Raw genomic sequence first — 18901 nt, forward strand, 5'->3', positions numbered from 1 at the left:
CTTCCAAGGACCACCAATCGACTACTTAAGGTTGGGCGTACCGGCCTTAGCCGCCACGTCTGCCTTTTCGTTACCATTTTATAAGTCTGTTGTCAGAAAATACTTGTTTCGTTTAGAAGGAATATTTTTTTTAATAAAGTATTATTTTCAATGTGTTTGTAAGTGAGCGAGTGCTTTGTGGATTATCTTGCAGTTTCATTTGTATGACGAAAATACATGTAATATAAAAATAAGATTTACTATTTTTATTCCTGTTTTTTTATTCTCTCCAACGATGTATTTTCATATTTTGTGTTTGAGGGGATTATAAAAATCCTCTGAACCACCTGAAGACCGAGAATTAAGGGAGATAGAGAAAACACCAGTCGGTGAATAAATAATAATACAATCTAACGCGGCCTCGAACAAATCATACGCATTTTCATTCGCGCCCTTTTTTTTTCAAGAGAACGGATTACGTAAAGTAAATCAAAGTTATTATGTTTAAATTGTTGCATTCAGAGCCGGCCAGGCGTATGTTATTTACACCAGTGCCGAAGCGTGGGAGAACCGGACTCTATGTGGAACATCTGGTTCACCTTTCACTGCACGTTCAACAGCACGCGGCAGGAAATTGACTTTTATCACCCTGTTAAACGTACCGCCCCCTTCGCTTTTAAATCCTTTTCGTGCTCGTTTGCGAAATTTCATCAACTTGTACAGCAGGTTATATTTAAAGAAAAACCTACCAAAATCTTATCTATTTTATTAATCTAATATCTACAGGATGACTTCGGATTTAACGAGGATGGTCACATTGACAAATAAAGCTATATAAATTTATTTTTAAATATTTACAACAATTGGAATTTACTGGCTTATTTTTGTAGGCTTAAAATCATTAATCAACCGTAACGACAAATAAATCCATTTATCCTTCATTTATTGTTTAGTCTATAATCAAATGTTAATATTATCACGCTAATTTATTTCCAAACATATCATCATCACTGGTATTAATTTTGTCGGACAACTACCATGAATCGTACTAGATTAACTGACTAATGATTATTGATTTATTTAGGTTCAAATCTATAATGGGTACAGACATACCTATAAAATCACCTACCCCGGTTTTTGCACTCCGGGGTCAGCCCTCGGTCTTATATATCCCGTCGAAGAAGTAGCTTAGGAGCTGTGGACAGCTAGGTCATTTCAGCCCCCAACGTATGCAGTTTTTAAATCTAGACACACTCTCTCATTCTTAAATACGTTTTTCTTATTTAACGGGAGTGGATTGAGAAGTACTCGATATTCTTCCTCCATCGGCCCTCTTATACAATAATTTTATTCTAATAAATACATTCATTCTCAATATACACAAACGGGGATACAAAACGAGATATCTATCAGTACTAGATATCTACTATATCCATATACAACAACTATTGTTCTCTGTTTATTCCAATGATTATAACAATGGACCCAAATATTTATTGTCGTGCACAAGTACAATTCTCATATCGGGTGGTATTCCTGCTCGTTTTCTGTAAGGAGCCAAGGAATGACTTGGGAATACCGAACAACTTTTCTCTACACGCTGGACACATACGCGGGCTTTGGGCTAAGTAAATGTCTGTTTTTCAACCTCACATGTACTATTCCTAATCGAGATAGGATGATAGCTCATATACAATTCTGACCCCTCCGAAGGGGGTTTGTTTTACATATATTATGTACCTAATCTAATGTGGTACTCAACATCGGACCTTTCACGTTAATAAATACATTCACTCTCAACACATGCTAGGGAGTAATAGTTGAAACAAAACTATATACAATAAAACAGCCCTGTTTCTTCCAAAAATTGTAACAGGTGACCCAAATACTCGCGTCGTGCTCAAGCACAATTCTCATATCGAGTGGCATTCGTACACGTTCTCTACATGGAACCAAGGATTGGCATCCTTTAATTAGGTGAACATCGAGCAATCTACCGGTCACATTTATTGATCTGTTGTATCTTTATCCTATCTTCCATTGAAAATATGTACCTACACCCAAAAAAATTAATAACACGGTAATAAAAATTGTGAGGGATTAGGGGTAAGTAGGCATAAAGGAGCATTCGGGGTCCCATTTGTTATATCATCTTTACTCCTGACTTAACCACAACTTCCAGTACTATCATCACCTATAATTTTATCCAAGCTACCTCTTACACCTTGAACCTATCGGAAACACAAAAAGTGGCAAGACTGAATTAAGAAAAATGTACTGAGTGTACATTCATATTGAAAGAACAATCCTGCCCTCCACTGTTCATCAACAACGTAGAGATACCGTTTTCCATTCATAGTCAAATACTTGGACTATATACTAGACAGCATACGAGGAATCCTCACACAAATCCTAAAAGACAACAATTCAGCAGAAGACTTGGACAAACTACGAAGACTTCTAGGATCGAAATCTGACTTGACCGTCAAAGCTAAACTAACCTTACCCAAGACTTTACTGGGAACACAGTAGACATCCGGGGTGGAACTGTGGGATTCTGCCAAGCCATCAAATATCAAGCGCATCCAATCCTTCCATTCAAAAGTCCTTAAACAAACAGTCAAAGCTCCTTAATACGCCAACATTTCCCGTGTCGATTTACAATCGATTCACAATTCGAAAAGTTCCACAACCTCCCGATCCATGCTGTTTAAGCCATCTGCATTTTCCCATCCGGGGAATCCGCCAGGTCGCCTTAATCGACGATATCCTCGAGACCTCGATGCCCCTTTATCCTTCGCAATTTTTATTACCATGATTTAATTTTTTTTATAAGTAGGTAAGTATATTTACCTTTTCGCATTTCAATCCTATATGTAACATTGGTTTCTTAAAAGTTCGTCTTTTCTTTTTGTTCGTGGTTAAGCTATCGTTGAATTTATTTTTGGGAAAATTTCAAAAAGAGAAAGTAGACAAGTCGTCAATGTAAATAGAGCTTTTGTGATCAAGATCAAAACAGGTCGAAACCGACTCGAAAGTGATTTTCATTTTGCAAGTTTAATCGCCAAAGGCTATTTATTCCTCCTTCGAAACAACTTTCCCGTCGATAAAACAAACATCTTAATTATAACTGATCCAATAAATATAAGCCTATCGTTTTATCAATGAATATATAATATTAGGTTTTAAGCTAAATTGGTATAACATTCTTCTATATATAATAAGGTTCATTAAGCAAAGAAGTCTTTTCACTTTTTTCACTCCTTTCTTTTCAAAATTCTTCTTAGTTAGTGATTTTTATAATTGTTGTTTTTCATTTTTGCAGGTACTCTGTGATCTATCGTCACCAATGGAGCAGCTATGTAGGATATTTACCTTAGTAAATCAGGTAAGATTTAATATTTTCCTTTTTGTATTTGTAAAAATGTCCTTTGTCCTTAGGTTTTTAAAGTGCGACTGATTGTTTATATCTTCCTTGCTCACTTGCATGGTGTTTTCTAAATATTCAGACGTGCTTACAAATGATTTTCCTCTATGGCTTAGTTCAATACGCGCCTTTGGATTATTTATTAATTTGATAAGTCTAGGTGGAGTGGCGTGGCTCATGAATAAGTAAATTATGAAAACGCGCCAAATAAACCATAAAATTAAACATTTTTCCTTTTATTTTAATCGACAATCGATACTCTAGTTTGTAATTATAAGAGGGAGTCTTGAAAAACAGGTTGTTGGAGCATTAATCCTCGCCCTGAGGCGTCTAACGCTACTTGACTCATCCTAAGACAGAAATCGTCTCCCTTTTAAATATATTTTCGAGCACAATGGAAATAAAACTGAAAAATTCGTTACCGTCATGGTGGTATTTATTAATTATGTTGATATTATGTTATGTTAATTATGTTGATGGATAAATCTTAAACGTTTTTATGGCTAATTAATTCCTTGATGAACATCGGCATTCGCAGAATTTTTAAAGGATCATCACTTTGGAAAATGGCTGCTTATTTAAGAACAAAATGTTAATTTGGGTTTTTTCAATTTGTTATAAAAAAATTGCCGGAACTTATAAAAATTGTTAGTGTGACCTAATTAATTATCAATTAATGTAAATGAAAAGGCGTAAGATGCACAACTTGCTAAGGCTTTTGACAATCTTTGTCAAAATCATACCACGTTTCTTTTTCACCTGATCTATACTACTTTTCACAGTGGTCTGAATTGGGTTTGTTGTGTTATAGCGATTGTAAATAAGATAATAAAACTAGATGTTCCTTAGACTTTATTTACCCGTTTTTATATGACATGATTGAGATTAAGATAGAAGAAATAGAATAAAACCGGTTTTTTTAGAAACTTTGAATTCTGTGTATACGATATTCCTGTTGTCTTGGTGTAGTGTTAATCTGGAACTAGTCTAATCGAGTGAGCGCTTTATAAACGGGCAGACACGGGGATCGTAAAAAAGTTTTGATTATAAACAGCAGAAAACAACAAAATAAAAGTCGGCCCAGTTGGAATAAATTATACAGGTGTTTTGGAACCCAACAAAATTTAAATTTTAATTACTTTAAAATGATTTGTTGGAATTTTGTCTAATGAAAAATTGCTCTACAGGGCTGAGTACGCTTACCTTTCAAAAAATTCACGGTCACCAAAACTATCTTCTTCATTTTTTTAAACTGCATGCATAGAAAACAACATCGGTCTATCTTTGCCTATCTTTGTCCAGCTGAAGATTAACTAATTAACATAAGTGAAATGTATAAATAGAATAGGATCGGCCCAAGTACAGATCCGTGATGAGCTCCGGCTATTAGCTAAATAAATTATTATTTTTTTTTTTTTTTTTTGACTGGGGCTTCCGACATCTAGGTCATTTCAACCCCCAACTAAGTCTATATTCTATTTACCCTTTCAAACACTACATTCATACACATAAATACATCATACAGTACACTCATTCCGTTTGGTCGGTGAAGTACTTCATATTCTTCCACCGACCTATACTTAAACTAATCTAGATTGGGGTCGATGGAGTACTTTTATAAATATTCCGCCATCCACCCCGAACACACACTCTTACGCTCTCTACTTTCGAGGGGCGATGATGACGTTATATTTCACCCTCACCCCTCGCAATTCACGCTAATAAATACATGCACTCAGACAAAACATATAGACACAACACAAAAGACATATTATATACAATAAAAACCCCAATTTTCCCTAAAAAGCGGAACAGGGGACTGTTAAACTCGCTACCGTGTTCGAGAACTCTTCTTAAGTCCGGTGGCATGCCTACACGCTCTCTGTATGGAGCCAAGGCATGGCACGCCTCTATTACGTGGGACACATCGAGCAACCTTTAGCATATTTGTATTTATAAAAACCATTTGGATCAGTCTTTGTCGATAATGATGATGATAAAATGAGATTAGGAAGCGGGGTTTTTTTATTCACTAAACATGCGGCTCTTGGCTTATTACACTTTCCCAGTTTTTATTTAGCCAATTGATATGATCTTTCTTTCTTTTAAAAAGTACAGTCTTTGACTCTCGTGGCTTTGACTCCTTTCCCTGAGTTTTCATTGTATCCCAGGTTATGCTGCATTGAGTGGTTGCTTCACTTGCAAAGATGATGTAGGTGGCTGTTTTTTCCTCCTCATTGGATAATCTACAAACCCCTGAAATTATCCTCAAAACAAGTGCATAGATTTAATTTTTAAAAAAAGTTCCTCAGCTTTAATCTAAGACGGATTCTTTCTTTAAACTTTAATGTTTACTTTTCTTTTGTTCTTCAATCCTTGATTATTTCTCGTAGTTATATTATCTGACGTCATGCTGTTGTTGTTGTCGATGAAATTTTCGTACAGTTTATCATGTGGGATTATACAACAATCCTTCAAATTTTGAAACTTCTAGAGTTGTTATATCTATTGAACCCAATTATGGGACCCCTTCAAACTCTTATTTTGATAAATGTCGATCAACATATAGTGTAAAACGCTAGAATTTTTCCTTCGTGTGGCGGAACAATGATCAACAATATAAAATGGACATTAACAAATATAAAAAAATGGACATATTCAATAGGATAGACTGCAGTACGGATTCTTGAGAAAATACGGCTTTTATTGGTGTAAAGGCACGTTGAGTATACCTGTAAAGTAATTGCAATATAAAAAAAGCGGTAAAAAGCACAGACAGAGGAGAGAACGTGTCCAGTGGTGTGCTTCCTAAATAACAAATAAATAACTAATACAGAAAAACTGTACTTTTTAGGCTTTTAGTATTTTCAAGTCAATTTTCGATTTTGTGACCAAAACGTAAGGTATCACCCGGACAAAGGAAAGATTGTCTGGAATGGTAGTGGAACTGAGCCGACGGTCCAAGACTATGAGATGTACCAAAGGGATTGATGTAATGTCTTGTAATTGGCATTCACTAGGTCTGGAACTAAGGGAAGGTGTAGGGGTGAGGTTGGATACACAAAAAAGAGGGTTAATGATTTATCTTATGATTTTTTAATGGAATCTTCGGATGCGTTAGAAATTAGAATGGGTGACTCACAAAATTCGACAAAATAAGACATAGGTTCAGAATAATGATGTAATGGTGGTGGCTCTTGTTGTTTTAAGTTAAGTAAGTCGCTTGTCTAGGTGGTCCCAAGTAACGTACGCGTTCAACACAGGGTAGTAAAATCCCTCTTAAAATAAATAGGTGGTAAGCTTTCTAACGAGGGGACGACCAGGTTGGTGGGTCACTGATTTGGACCAAACCTTTTTTCGATGATTCTACTCCAAAATATCGGACAAAATGTATGCCACTTGTGAATAGACTTTCTTTTCGCCCATTTTTTTTTTCAAGTTGAATTGTATTTTAATATTTTAATTTCGCCTTTCTACTCGCTCAAATCAACTATGTGAATCTATCGTTTTGCAGAATTTTTTATTTAGATTCTAAATGTAGTACAAGTTATCAAAGTTTATCAATATCAAAAATATTTCTAAAAACTAAATATTTTTCAACTAAACTAGGTCATACTTTTTTTCGTGAAACTAATACGAAATTTCGTTTTAGCACCTCTAAAAACCCCTAAATATAAATTTATGAATTTTTTTATCTCTAAAATTTTTCTGACTTTTGAGAAGTCGTTATCGGAATGCCTGATCGAAACGGCTATAATTCAACAACAGCTAAAAGGATTTTAACGTCAAACAGACCATTTGAAAGAAGAGGAACGTAATAACTTTGTAACGATGTATGTAACATTAAAATGTAAAGAATATTTCTGTAAGAAGATATAGAAAATACCACCAAATTATCAAAAAAGTTTGGTCTTGCGGGGTCTATGAATGCGGTGGAAGAATTGCTGTATCGTCAGGAAAAGGAGGATTGCTTCTAGTAGGCTAGGAATGTCAGCAGTATATATCGTATAAAGAAATAGTATAAATAAATAAAATAAAAATAAAAAATAAGATTTTCAATAATTTGAACTAGACTAGACCGATAGCCTGACTGGGACATAAACCCTTAAGAAATTAATGAAACGTATTTAATAAGTAGAATAGACTCAAGTACAGATCCCTGAGGAATACCGGCTCTTGCTAAAGTATTATGGCGGTTAGTTTTGCTTTAAATTTTTTAATTGTATTTATCACAATTATTTCGGTAAGATTAATTAGTAATATGGCAAATTTGCCCATTTTTTTAAATATCAATTTGTGCCATATATCGTCAAAAACATACTGAAAAATCCTGGAATAAAGCCAACGTGCCAAATGCCAATTTAGCAACAAAACCTTGAATTATCCGTCCACGGCAACGACTCTACTTGAAATTGAAAGTTTATTATTGTATGACAGTAGACCTATCATTGTAGGTCTATAAGCTAGGTCATTACAGCCCCCAATGGAATCAATCTCCAGACCTATTCACACTCTAATAATATTCCGTCATCGGCCCTCTTAGACTATATTTACTCTAATAAATACATTCAGTCTCAATACACCAAAAGATTCACAAGACGAGATATCTAAAAAGTACTATATACCGTAAAACAGTCCCATTTCCTTCACAAATCTGAACAAAGCTCAAACACAATTCTCATATCGGATGGAATTCCTGTTCGTTTTTTAAATGAAGTCATGGGATGGCACAATATCGAACATCCTTTTTTTTTTTGTATGCCGGACAGTTGGCCGGGTTTTGGCCCTAAAGTCGGGTTTCCTACCCGCTCTCTATATGGAGCCAAGGCACCCTTCAATCACAGGGGACACATCGAGCAAACTTTCTCTACATGCAGGACACATACGCAAACTTTGACCCCAAAAGAAGATGTCAACCTAGCATGGCCTATCCTTAATCGAGTGGGGATGACCTTTCTTCTAGGAGTGACGTCCTCCGAGGGCGATCAACAGTGCTCTTGAATGTGAGAGCTTCCCTGGCGATCTAGTCTACCGATTTTCTTTTGTTTATGTTTTTAATTTTTTTCTTTTTTAAACGACAGAGGGGCGGATCGCTGGGTTAAGTCCAGAAGTTGGGACGTCCTGGCCTTAGCCGCCTCGCCTGCATTGTCGTTACCCTCCAGACCCATATATCCGGATACCCAGAAAACAATCACCACGCAAATTATATTATATGAAATTCGTCTATGCAAGGAAAAACCCCGAAATATTTTAACATCACTTATGTTATCACCATTAGATCAAGTTTAATGAATCTTGATATTCAATTTTGATATATTGTTCTTAATCGCATGTCGCAATTGCTTTCTCGAATGCACGTAAATGAAAATATATTCCGACCACGGCGTAATCAAGATGCCGTTTTAGTTCTGACCTTCAAATAACCAGGAACATCGACCTTTGTTCCGTGTTTATCGGTCAATAACTCACAAAAAAAGTCAGAGGGTTTTTCTTCGAAAGTGAAAACCGATAACTCTTATTGGTGTTGAGATATGCAGGAGGGTGCGGGGGTTATCTCGAGATCTCCCTGGCCCGTTTATTGTTGCCACCGAAAGAAGAACAGATGCTTGAAAAAGATTTAAAAGAGGCTTTTAAGCTTCCAACCGCCAATTACTCTGGTTCAAGCGGGTGAAAAACGGTTGATAAATGGAAAAAGAATTTACCTGTTTGTACACCTCGGTGGCCCCCGCCGGGGCGTCTGCACTCTCAACAATAGGCAAATACAAAAGACGTTGGAATAGGAAAGCCAAGTTTGACAAGGGCACAATGCCCGTTACATTATGACATTTATCATTCGAACAACAAATTAGTGTAGTCCTTATATCTTGAGGGCCGGGCGAAATATACAGTGGGCCGATTCATGACCATTCTTTATTGTCTTGGAGTAATAGCAAATTTAATTAATGAGAAATACAGGCAATGCAGTTTGTAAAAAAAAAGATTCAGTTATTACTTTTTTATTGACTTTGTATGGCACCACCATAAAAAGTTTTTTTAAGAAGCGCATTATTGATCTAATATTTTATATAAATGAACGGTTGCGAACTTTTATATAGCTTATTTTATTTCTACACTTTCCGATTTTAGACTTGTGAAAGGAACATTTGTGCAAAAATGTATGAAAAATAACTTTTGTAGGCAGAGAAACTTCGACATTCAATGGGTAAGGTGTACGTACCCATATATGATAGATATTTGTCTGAAAACCCATTTAACTACTTTTTAAATTTAAAATGTGCCCTATAGTTTAATAAGCGAGTTAATTATATTAGAGTTCAAATTGAAATCTAGGGAGAGAGGATTGATACTCTTCAGTCTTTAGTCGTCTCACAGGGTGTCGTTGTTCTTGTAGCCGGCTAGCTTCCATATTTAGTATATGGAGATGTATGATTTTGGGCAAATCGTGCATGACACGAGTATAGATGCCAGGTAACTTCAGATCCCAATTAATATCTTTATTTTATTTTTTCCGATAAGATTATTTGATCACTTAAGCAATAGTTTCTCGAAGAGTTTTGCGTTGTGTGTTGGTGACTGGTTATTGACATAAAGCAGATAGAGAATTGACACTAGAACGCTTCCCTGGGGAACACCAGCCTTATTTCTAAAAGCTGGGAGTATTCGTCCTCTAGATTAATGTATAAAGCTGATAATTTAATATGAAGTGAGAAAGGGTGAGAGAGTGAGCGAGAGAGTGAGAGAGAGAGAGAGAGAGAGAGAGAGAGAGAGAGAGAGGGCGAGAGAGAGTGTAGAGTAAATAACATCTTAGCAAACAAAACTATCCTTTTCTACTTTGACTTTCTATCTTTTAATTTCTAGCATACCTCGATCGTTTCTATCCCTTATTCAGTAGGTATATGATTATAAATTATCATTATATATTTTATCATTTATTTAACAACGGGAATAAATTGCCATTCCTCTATCGCATACTGTGCTTGATGTGCTTGGTGAACCTTTATATAGCTTATTTTATTTCTACACTTTCCGATTTTAGACTTGTGAAAGGAACATTTGTGCAAAACATCCTCCGAAATCGAGATAATTCACATCTTTTTTTCCATGGAATACACCTTCCATTTATTGTCACAGAACAATTAAACCTTAGGCCTTCTGCGAGTGAACAGAATCACCTCTGTTTTTGACTAATTGGGTCTGATCTGCCACCTGTGACAGTTATTAAATGTTTTCTCAAGGACTACTGAGAGATGCTTAGCTACTGTATCTGCCCTGAATGACGAGATCATAAAAGCGGTTTCATCATCATATAAGGAACATTTTGGCTTAACTTTTAGTTCAGTTATACCATTAATAAATCAATTGAACAATGTGGGCCCAAGGACAGAGCCTTGGAGAACACCAGTAGCAGCAATTGGCCGAAAATCAGAGCGAACGTCGTTAAGCGATACACAAAATTTTCTATTTTCCAGATAACTCCTTATTAAATTAACGAGGTATTTGAGAAAGTTACAATTGATTAATTTAAAGACAAGCCCATTGTGCCACACGCAGTCCAACGCTTTTTCAACATCAACCAATGCCATCTTAGTATGCTTGTCCAAATTAAAATTGTGCTCAATAATATCTATGACCCTCGCCAATTGTGTTGTGGTACTGTTACCTGAACCCAAACTGCTCTGCCGCTAGTAAATTTTTCTCTTCAATAAACAGGCTGATTCTTCTTAATATCACGCATTCAGTGATTTTGCCAAAACAAGGAAGAAGTGAGATGGGCCGGTAACTGCTCACCTGAGATAAGACTTTACAAGGTTTAGGTAATACAATTATTTTAGCATATTTTGAAATTTTGGGGAAATAACCATACATTAATATGTAATTAATTATATTGATGAAGTGACTTTTATGAATGACTAGAGACTTTTAAGCATTGTGCTTCATATGATACCAAAACCTTAACTCTGATAAGTCTTAAAAAACTGTCGTAATATTCTCATCAGATGGTACATTAATAGCGGGAATTTTTGCACACCTTCCCGAAGAAGTTATTCTTCAATTTATCTTCAATGTCTTAGGGTTGGCATTCGTAGGCTGTATCTTGTGAAGAAAACTTTCCAAACCAACGCCCATAATTCTACATTACAACGTCTATCATCGAACACCTTACTATTCTTGTTCAACGTAAAAACTGAACTAAAATTCGTCTAAATACGAAAGAGAAAAAACATTTTAGTCTACTCATCTTTGCAGTGTCTGTCAATCTTGTTGTGTATTTCGCTGTCTTTATTGTTGGATCTGACCAAAACGTTCAGAAAACGTCAGAAGAATCTAACAAAAAACATCATTGTTAAATAAATTATTAAAAAGTGTGCTAGAAATCAACAGATAACTCTAAAGAGTTTTATTATAACAAAACAAATACATATGGAGAAATGACGGACGTCCTGTGAGTCTCACAGGGAATCGATGATAGCAAATCAATCTAATTTTAAAATCAGATGCCCATTTTTATCATCCATGTTCGCCATAACCAACAGTACAAATTTATCACCGCAAAATTCCATTTGGGTAATTTCCATCGCTATAATGGGCTGAAGATCAAAAAAGGCCTCGCCCTTCGAAGTCATAACGGATTGTCTCAAGAGTCGGGAGAGCGCACGTGCAAGCCCACAATGGCCACAAAGGAGAGCAGAAACAAAAGAATTAATGGAAGGCCTGTCAGAATAACTAATGGTCGAGGCCTTCGTAATTAAGCCCACGGACTTGGTATTTACCTTGAGCCTCGGAGCAGCGCCAAGTACCACAGAATAAGTCCATCGATGATCTATCGACAGATATTTTCCCCTTGCTTACCTTTCTTGAATCATTTTTTCCCCTTCCCTCCTTTACAAATCTCGTTTATCATATTATACTAGGGGTAGATAGTTGACGTTTCCATTCTCTAATTGGATATTTTATTACACTTTTTAAACGATGATACAACGAAAGCTTATGGTATTATGCATATGGATATGGATATTATAAACTAATATATGAATATTATCCAAGATGTAGTATCCAGTAGTAGATGAACCTATCAAGATGTAGTATCCAAGTTGGTTCGAGAATTTTTTAAAACACGCTATTTTTTATAAATAACGCGCAAATTTATCAAGAAATGTAAACAGGTAAATTATGGAAAAACGCAATTTCATATATGGTTTAATTATAGGAGTATTCGGTCCTGGAACCAAAACTCTGAATCCATGGGAAAACACACCAGTATCTTCCAAGCTGAAGTCCATGCAATCGAGAGATGTACTCAATTCAACTTGACTAAAAGGTACAAAAACAAGAACATAGCTATGATATCAGATAGCCAAGCAGCCTTCAAATCACTAAGCTTAAATATCATTACTTCAAAGATGGTGTTGAACTACAAAACCAAAGTAAACTTATTAGGTACGCAGAACAAAGTCAGCCTCTGGTGGGTCTCAGGACACATGGGAATAAAAGGCAACTAGAAAGCGGACACCCTTGCAAGGCAAGGAGCCGCTACACTGCTGATAGGACCCGAGCCATTCTGCCGCATAGGATCTCACACTATCAATGAGTACCTCAGACAGAAGGACAAAAAGTAAATGAAGGAACAATGGAATTCACCCATTGGACACAGACTATCTAAGAATCTCATAACAACCACTGAAACCGGGACTACTAATCAGGTTCCTGAAATAGGACTCAACCGTGTGCTTTAGGCAGAGAACAGGGGATACAATAGCTCTTAAAGGGTGCAGTATATTACACCCCGACGAATACAACTACATCTACATGGTTTAATTAGTGCGATTTTAAATTTATTATGACGATGTTGATTTATTTTAGACAGGCTTTTTGTATGTTTTTCACTTAGCCAGCTAAATCGTAAATGGCTTGTAATTAAAAGCCTCAGCGCCCATTTAATTAATTCGGCTAAAATAATTACGTCGGGACCAGATGAAGGAGCGAGCGGGGGAATGAAACAATCTAAAGACCTTTGCAAAGTAACGGGACCGGCGGTGGAAGTACAAGGAAGAAACAAACGTTAGGTGATTTGTGGGAACAATGTCGAGCTAATTGTTCTGCCGGAAACTGTGATTGTGCCTCTCGGATGAGAGACAACCATCTCATTCTTCCTTTTTACCAATCCGAGTCCTATTCTCACGGAGTTAATTAACTAACAGGTGTTGATACGAGTCGACACCTCTTTTTATGATTTGTGGGTTGATTTTTTTATGTAAACCATTGTTTTCCCATGCGTTAAATACTTTTTGAAGCGGAGTTTCACAAATCGCAATTTCTTTGAAAAACCACCAGTTTTTAGTTTGTGGCATATGCTTCCATGTAACCTTTTAGTAGTAACGAGCGTATTTTGAACGGCATCTTTATATCGTAGGGTCTCTAGGGCTTTCAAAAAAGCTCCCTTTGGAGTACTCTTCTCAATCTAGCAACAATTGTTCGAAACTCTATTACATCGCTGATTGTACAGTTTGGCGATGGTCTGAGTCCGAATAGATAAGATCCACAAATACCGCGGTTTTTTTTCACGGGGATAAGGTTCGGTAATATTTTCCCACTTCAACGGCGTCATATAGCTTTCGCCACTTTGTCATACCTTCTCTTTTGGCACCTTTTATTGGAGTTTCAACGGGGATTCCTTTAATTGTTACCCCTTGGCTAATTTATCGACTCTTTATTTATATTTAATGACTACGTGACCTTTGGCCCAGTATATCACTACACCTTGCTTGTTCACTAAATTTATATTTTTTCTCGATAAAATAAATACTATTGTACACGAACTAAAACAAATTCGTATTCATAGTTCGCAAAGTTGTGCTATGGTTCTAAGTTATTAGTAATTTTGCAAATTTTTATCGAAATTATTGTAGATGACTATTCAAGCTATCCCTTTCGCCTCGAATGAACTGCTAAGAGGCAGTAGGTACTGCCCATGATATACATTTTGAACATCACAAAAACATCAAGCTTTGATCCATCTGTAAAAATCAGAAGATTATTTGGAACCATCGCCTAGATTTCCGCTCTAAATTGCTCGTCAACTAAATGAGGTGGATATCCATCTCATATAAACACACAGTTCATTTACTGAATTATTAATTATTATTACAATTTATCTCGCTTAACATGGGATTTTTATAAGCTGTGAAGATAGTGGGACTATCAAAAGGCAACGGTCGGGGAATGAAGAAGGTCTCTTCTTTAGCCTTTCGTTTATGAGGACTTTTTGGGCCAAAAAACTTAATGTCGTGAAAGCGGACTGTCTTTAACATGTGATTTTATTAGCCAGTTTTTAGACAGTAGATGATGGACTTTGGTCTGCGGGTCGGTGAAAACGCGTTTCGGCATTGCGCCATCTTCAGTGAGGAATTCATCCTGAACTGAAGAGTTCCTCGCGTTTGAATAATTCAAACGAAAAAACTCGCGAGTGAAGTCAGACCTAGTAAGTGGCCGTGTGCCGGTTCAACATCAGTTTTTAGACAGTTTTGCACGTCTGATATTAAAGTGGGGGTTCGCAAGCCTCAGCCTTGATAGCTGGTATGGTAGAGCTAGGTAGACACCCGAAAATGAAGTAATGCCAAAACTACAATACTAATCTCCTTGTCTTAATATAACAAGGGAAATGCATAAATGGATAGCGATGGAAACCGCACTCGACCTTCCACCTTCACATATTCATCAACAGTCGGTGTCGTTGGAGAGTATCAACAGACTCCTGAAATATAAGGAAATAAGCCAGCCCGAAGGAGGAGCCAACGTAAAATTCTGGAGGGAAATAAAAATAAATGAGATGGCTATAACGATACATGACAAAATAAGAGAACACCTCAACTTTGATAGACCCTTCCAAGTTGTAGATAATAAAGAACTTTGAAAGAAAGATATCCCAAACGATTATGAAGGTCCCTAATACGATACACAGATAGATCGAAGATGGAACAGGGAGTAGGTGTAGGGGCAAAAGAGCCAAACTTTAACCTAGCAAATCCCCTTGGACAAGTCATAACAATAATTTTACAAGCTGAGCTCCATGCAATACAACTCTGCGCACAGGAGTTAATCAAAAAATGAAATGTCCACAGATTTACATACTTCAGGCAGACAGCAGCTATAAAGGAAGTAAATGAGTATGCTTTCAACTCCTAACTTGCCTGGGAGTGTCTAAATTGCTTAATCGCTTTAGGAAAACACAAGTGGTTCCCAGGCATGAAGTTTTAGAAATAAGTGAACAGAAATAAAAAGTGGCAGCACTCTCACCCGTGGACCAGAACCACAAAACGGTGCACCGAAGAGAAAGAAAAACACAAACACTGGAAAAACGCCAGGTATGAGGCAAACTAAAATTATAAATCCCACAAAAGGGAAGGTGAACTTTTCTCTCTGAACATGCAGGATTTGTGGAAAATTATTGCCAGCCATTGTCCTCTTAACTACCGCCTGAAAAAGATGGGCAGAAACATGGCGACTCTGTATGGAGGAATCAGAGACATAGGCACATATCCTTTATGAATGTGAAGCATTAGCATGGCTATGAAACAGCTTCTTCGGTAAGGCACTTGAAACACCAAAAGAGATGAAGAAGCACTGAGGAAAGTGCTTAGTCTTATAGGAAAAGTGCAATTTCTGGCTATATAATTTTTATAGGGGTTCCACCATAGATCTGCATAGGTCGCAGTTGTACAACCTCCAAAGCCCCAGGAAAACTAATCTCTTTTATTGACTTTATAAGTCAATAAAACTTACAATCCTCCCCGAAATCGAGTTGTTATTAGTGCCTGGGTCGTTTCAATCTCATTGTTACTCCTGGTGATAGTTCCTAGAATCTCGTACCCCAACAATCACCTACACGAAATGGATTCATATGAACGAGGCACTTTTTGGGCTTTAATTGATATTGAGCTTGAAGTCATCAGATTTTTAAGAAAAACGCGGACTTACCGAGCCGATAATGTGTTTCAAGTATACTGAAATAAGTTACAAATTATAATACATAATGTTCCAATTCTGTCTCTTTGTCAGATTGCATGCTTATTGCCATATTTTCTTTTCATGTTGCCTGCGCATTTCCTAATTCGTATCCATTTTATAAGTTTCTAAAACAGTCTTTATTCGGTGACGAAGAGAAGTTGACTATCAACAGTTCAAGCTGCAGACTTCGTCAAACGTTTAACAATGCGCAATTGTCAATTATAAGATTTCTTGCTTCTATTCATTATGTAAAAAAAAATATATAAATCGGTTTTGCTCACCATATGACTATATATAATAAATATAGTATGTAAAGAATAATAAGAAAATATTGACCGATACAGGAGAAATCATCCGTATAAAATAGGTCATAGCATTATTGAAAAAAATCGGTAACTTTCCGTCGAGAAAAGGCGTCGTTTTACTTTAGCCCGGTGAATTGCATCAAACAACCTAAAAATGAGCGTGCCTAATCGATTAGTTTACCGTTAAAAATGGGCGTTAGCTGTTCCAATTTTGGGACCAGGGCCATCTTCGGTATCTGCTCCGGTGACCAATTAGTAACTAATTAATAATCCGATTATACCATTTTAGTTCCAACGTGACAGTATCAGTCCGGTTAGAACAGAAGATAAACACTATTTTCGGAATTTTTCCAGATAATTTACTACGTTCCTAGTAAATATTTAACTAGAGCATGTAGTTTAATAACAGGTTAACTTAAATAGAGGTTGATACCTACGAGGTGTGGCAGGGCAGATACATAATGTTTTTGTTTTCAATGTTAGAAATTTCGACCGCTTTTCACTCAAGAACACATTGGATCAAGGTTTTGAATAAAAAAACAAATTCAGTTGTTACTGCCAAGCTTTCGAGTCTACATTTCATACTTGAAATATTGCTCCAATTTATTGCCTTGATAACTTAATAAATCCTTTGAATTATCATCCTTTTTTTATCTTTAAACTAGTAACTACAGTAGTGTAGATTTCCTTTACACATTAAACGAAAAATTTGTTCAAATCGCTACGTCAAATAAGTCCTATTTTTGCCCGCACTGAAGAAAAAAGTTTTTTACCCATATTAATAACTGCACAAACATGTGAATACATATCCACGTGTGCATAGTTGAGCCTATCACTCCTTATAGTCTACCGGCAATTTCAGCTTTTGTAATTAACAATAAATTATCGGCAGGCCTCGAAAATCACCCACCACACATATTATATGACTTACCTAATTAAGGGTTGATGGGGTACTCAGTATTCAGCAACCGACCTCTCACACTACACAAAAAGACGAGTAAGTACAAGTACTATATACAGTCAAACAACAAAGAAAACCAGTTTCCTCTAAAAACCTGAACGGACCCAAATATTCGTTCTCAAGCACAATTCTCATATCAGGCGGCATTCCTACTCGCTTTCTATACGGAGCCAAGGATTGGCATCCTGTAATTGGGTATAACACATCGAACAAAATTTCTCTATATGCAGTACACAATCGCTGGCTTTGGCCCAAAAGTACGTATCGTGGGTCAACCTCGTATGGCCTATCCTTCATCGGGCGATGATGACCCTTCTTCTACAATCAGGTCTCAGAGACGTTCCTCACGTATCAAGAGTTCTACGATATGTCGCCCTCGGAGGATCTGACTCGTAGAAGAACGGTCATCCTCACCTGATTAAGAATAGGCCTTGCGAGGCTGAAATATCTAGAATAACTTGACGGAATGAAGACCTTTTTTAATTACATTTCATGATATTTATCGAGTGATATTAAAGAAGAAGCAGTTTTTTAAATCAAAATAACACAATGATTGATTTTGGTACACTTGCCCAGAAATATTCTCTGCAGGACTTTAAACTATTTTTTGATCCCTTGCCACAAAATAGTTTATATATTTCCTGTTGTAATTGTTAAAATCATGAAGTTATGAAAAATTGAAAACTGCAAAGCTCTAGATTTTTTGAAGACTTTTTTGTACATCAATAAAACGTCTATTAATGAGGTTATAATTTTTTATGGGTGCACATATTTTTTTGTTGACTCGCATTACTTGATAGTTCGCATAGGCTGTATTACGTTAGGGTTCGGTTAGAGATAAAATTATAGACTAGTTAGGTGGATACGCTAGATTATGTAAGGTTAGGGTAAGGATTATAGTTCAGTTGGATTAGAGTTATGGTTAGAGACAGGACCACCTGGTAAGTAGTTTCCGTCAGATAGAACATTTTATGTCCGACTTCTAAGAGTTCAGCCATCATTGGGAAGCATTGGACCGGGTGTTCCTCAAGGCTCCCGCTGAGTCACACACTATTTAACTTCTAAACACCATTCAAGATATCACAAATCGTTTTCAAATTTAGCACCGTTACCACATGAATTATTATATCTAAAGAACTAATGCTATTTGTAAACAAATAAATGTTTCAAATACTTTAATAATTGGAGAATTACACAAAATAACAGAAAACTGAAGATATTTCA

At 36.4% G+C, this 18901-nt stretch overlaps 1 long non-coding RNA gene across 1 annotated transcript in view; it reads left to right on the forward strand.

Annotated features, from left to right (window-relative positions):
- The window catches only part of LOC106667003, an 89984-nt gene that overhangs the window by 31333 nt on the left and 39750 nt on the right, over positions 1-18901 (forward strand). Inside the window, exon 2 of the long non-coding RNA XR_001340508.2 lies at positions 3305-3367. This is a non-coding gene — a long non-coding RNA (uncharacterized LOC106667003). The remainder of the gene's footprint in view (positions 1-3304; positions 3368-18901) is intronic.

The sequence above is a fragment of the Cimex lectularius genome, unplaced genomic scaffold (assembly GCF_000648675.2).
Source record: "Cimex lectularius strain Harlan isolate CLEC.00 unplaced genomic scaffold, Clec_2.1 scaffold22, whole genome shotgun sequence".
Taxonomy (NCBI): domain Eukaryota; kingdom Metazoa; phylum Arthropoda; class Insecta; order Hemiptera; family Cimicidae; genus Cimex; species Cimex lectularius.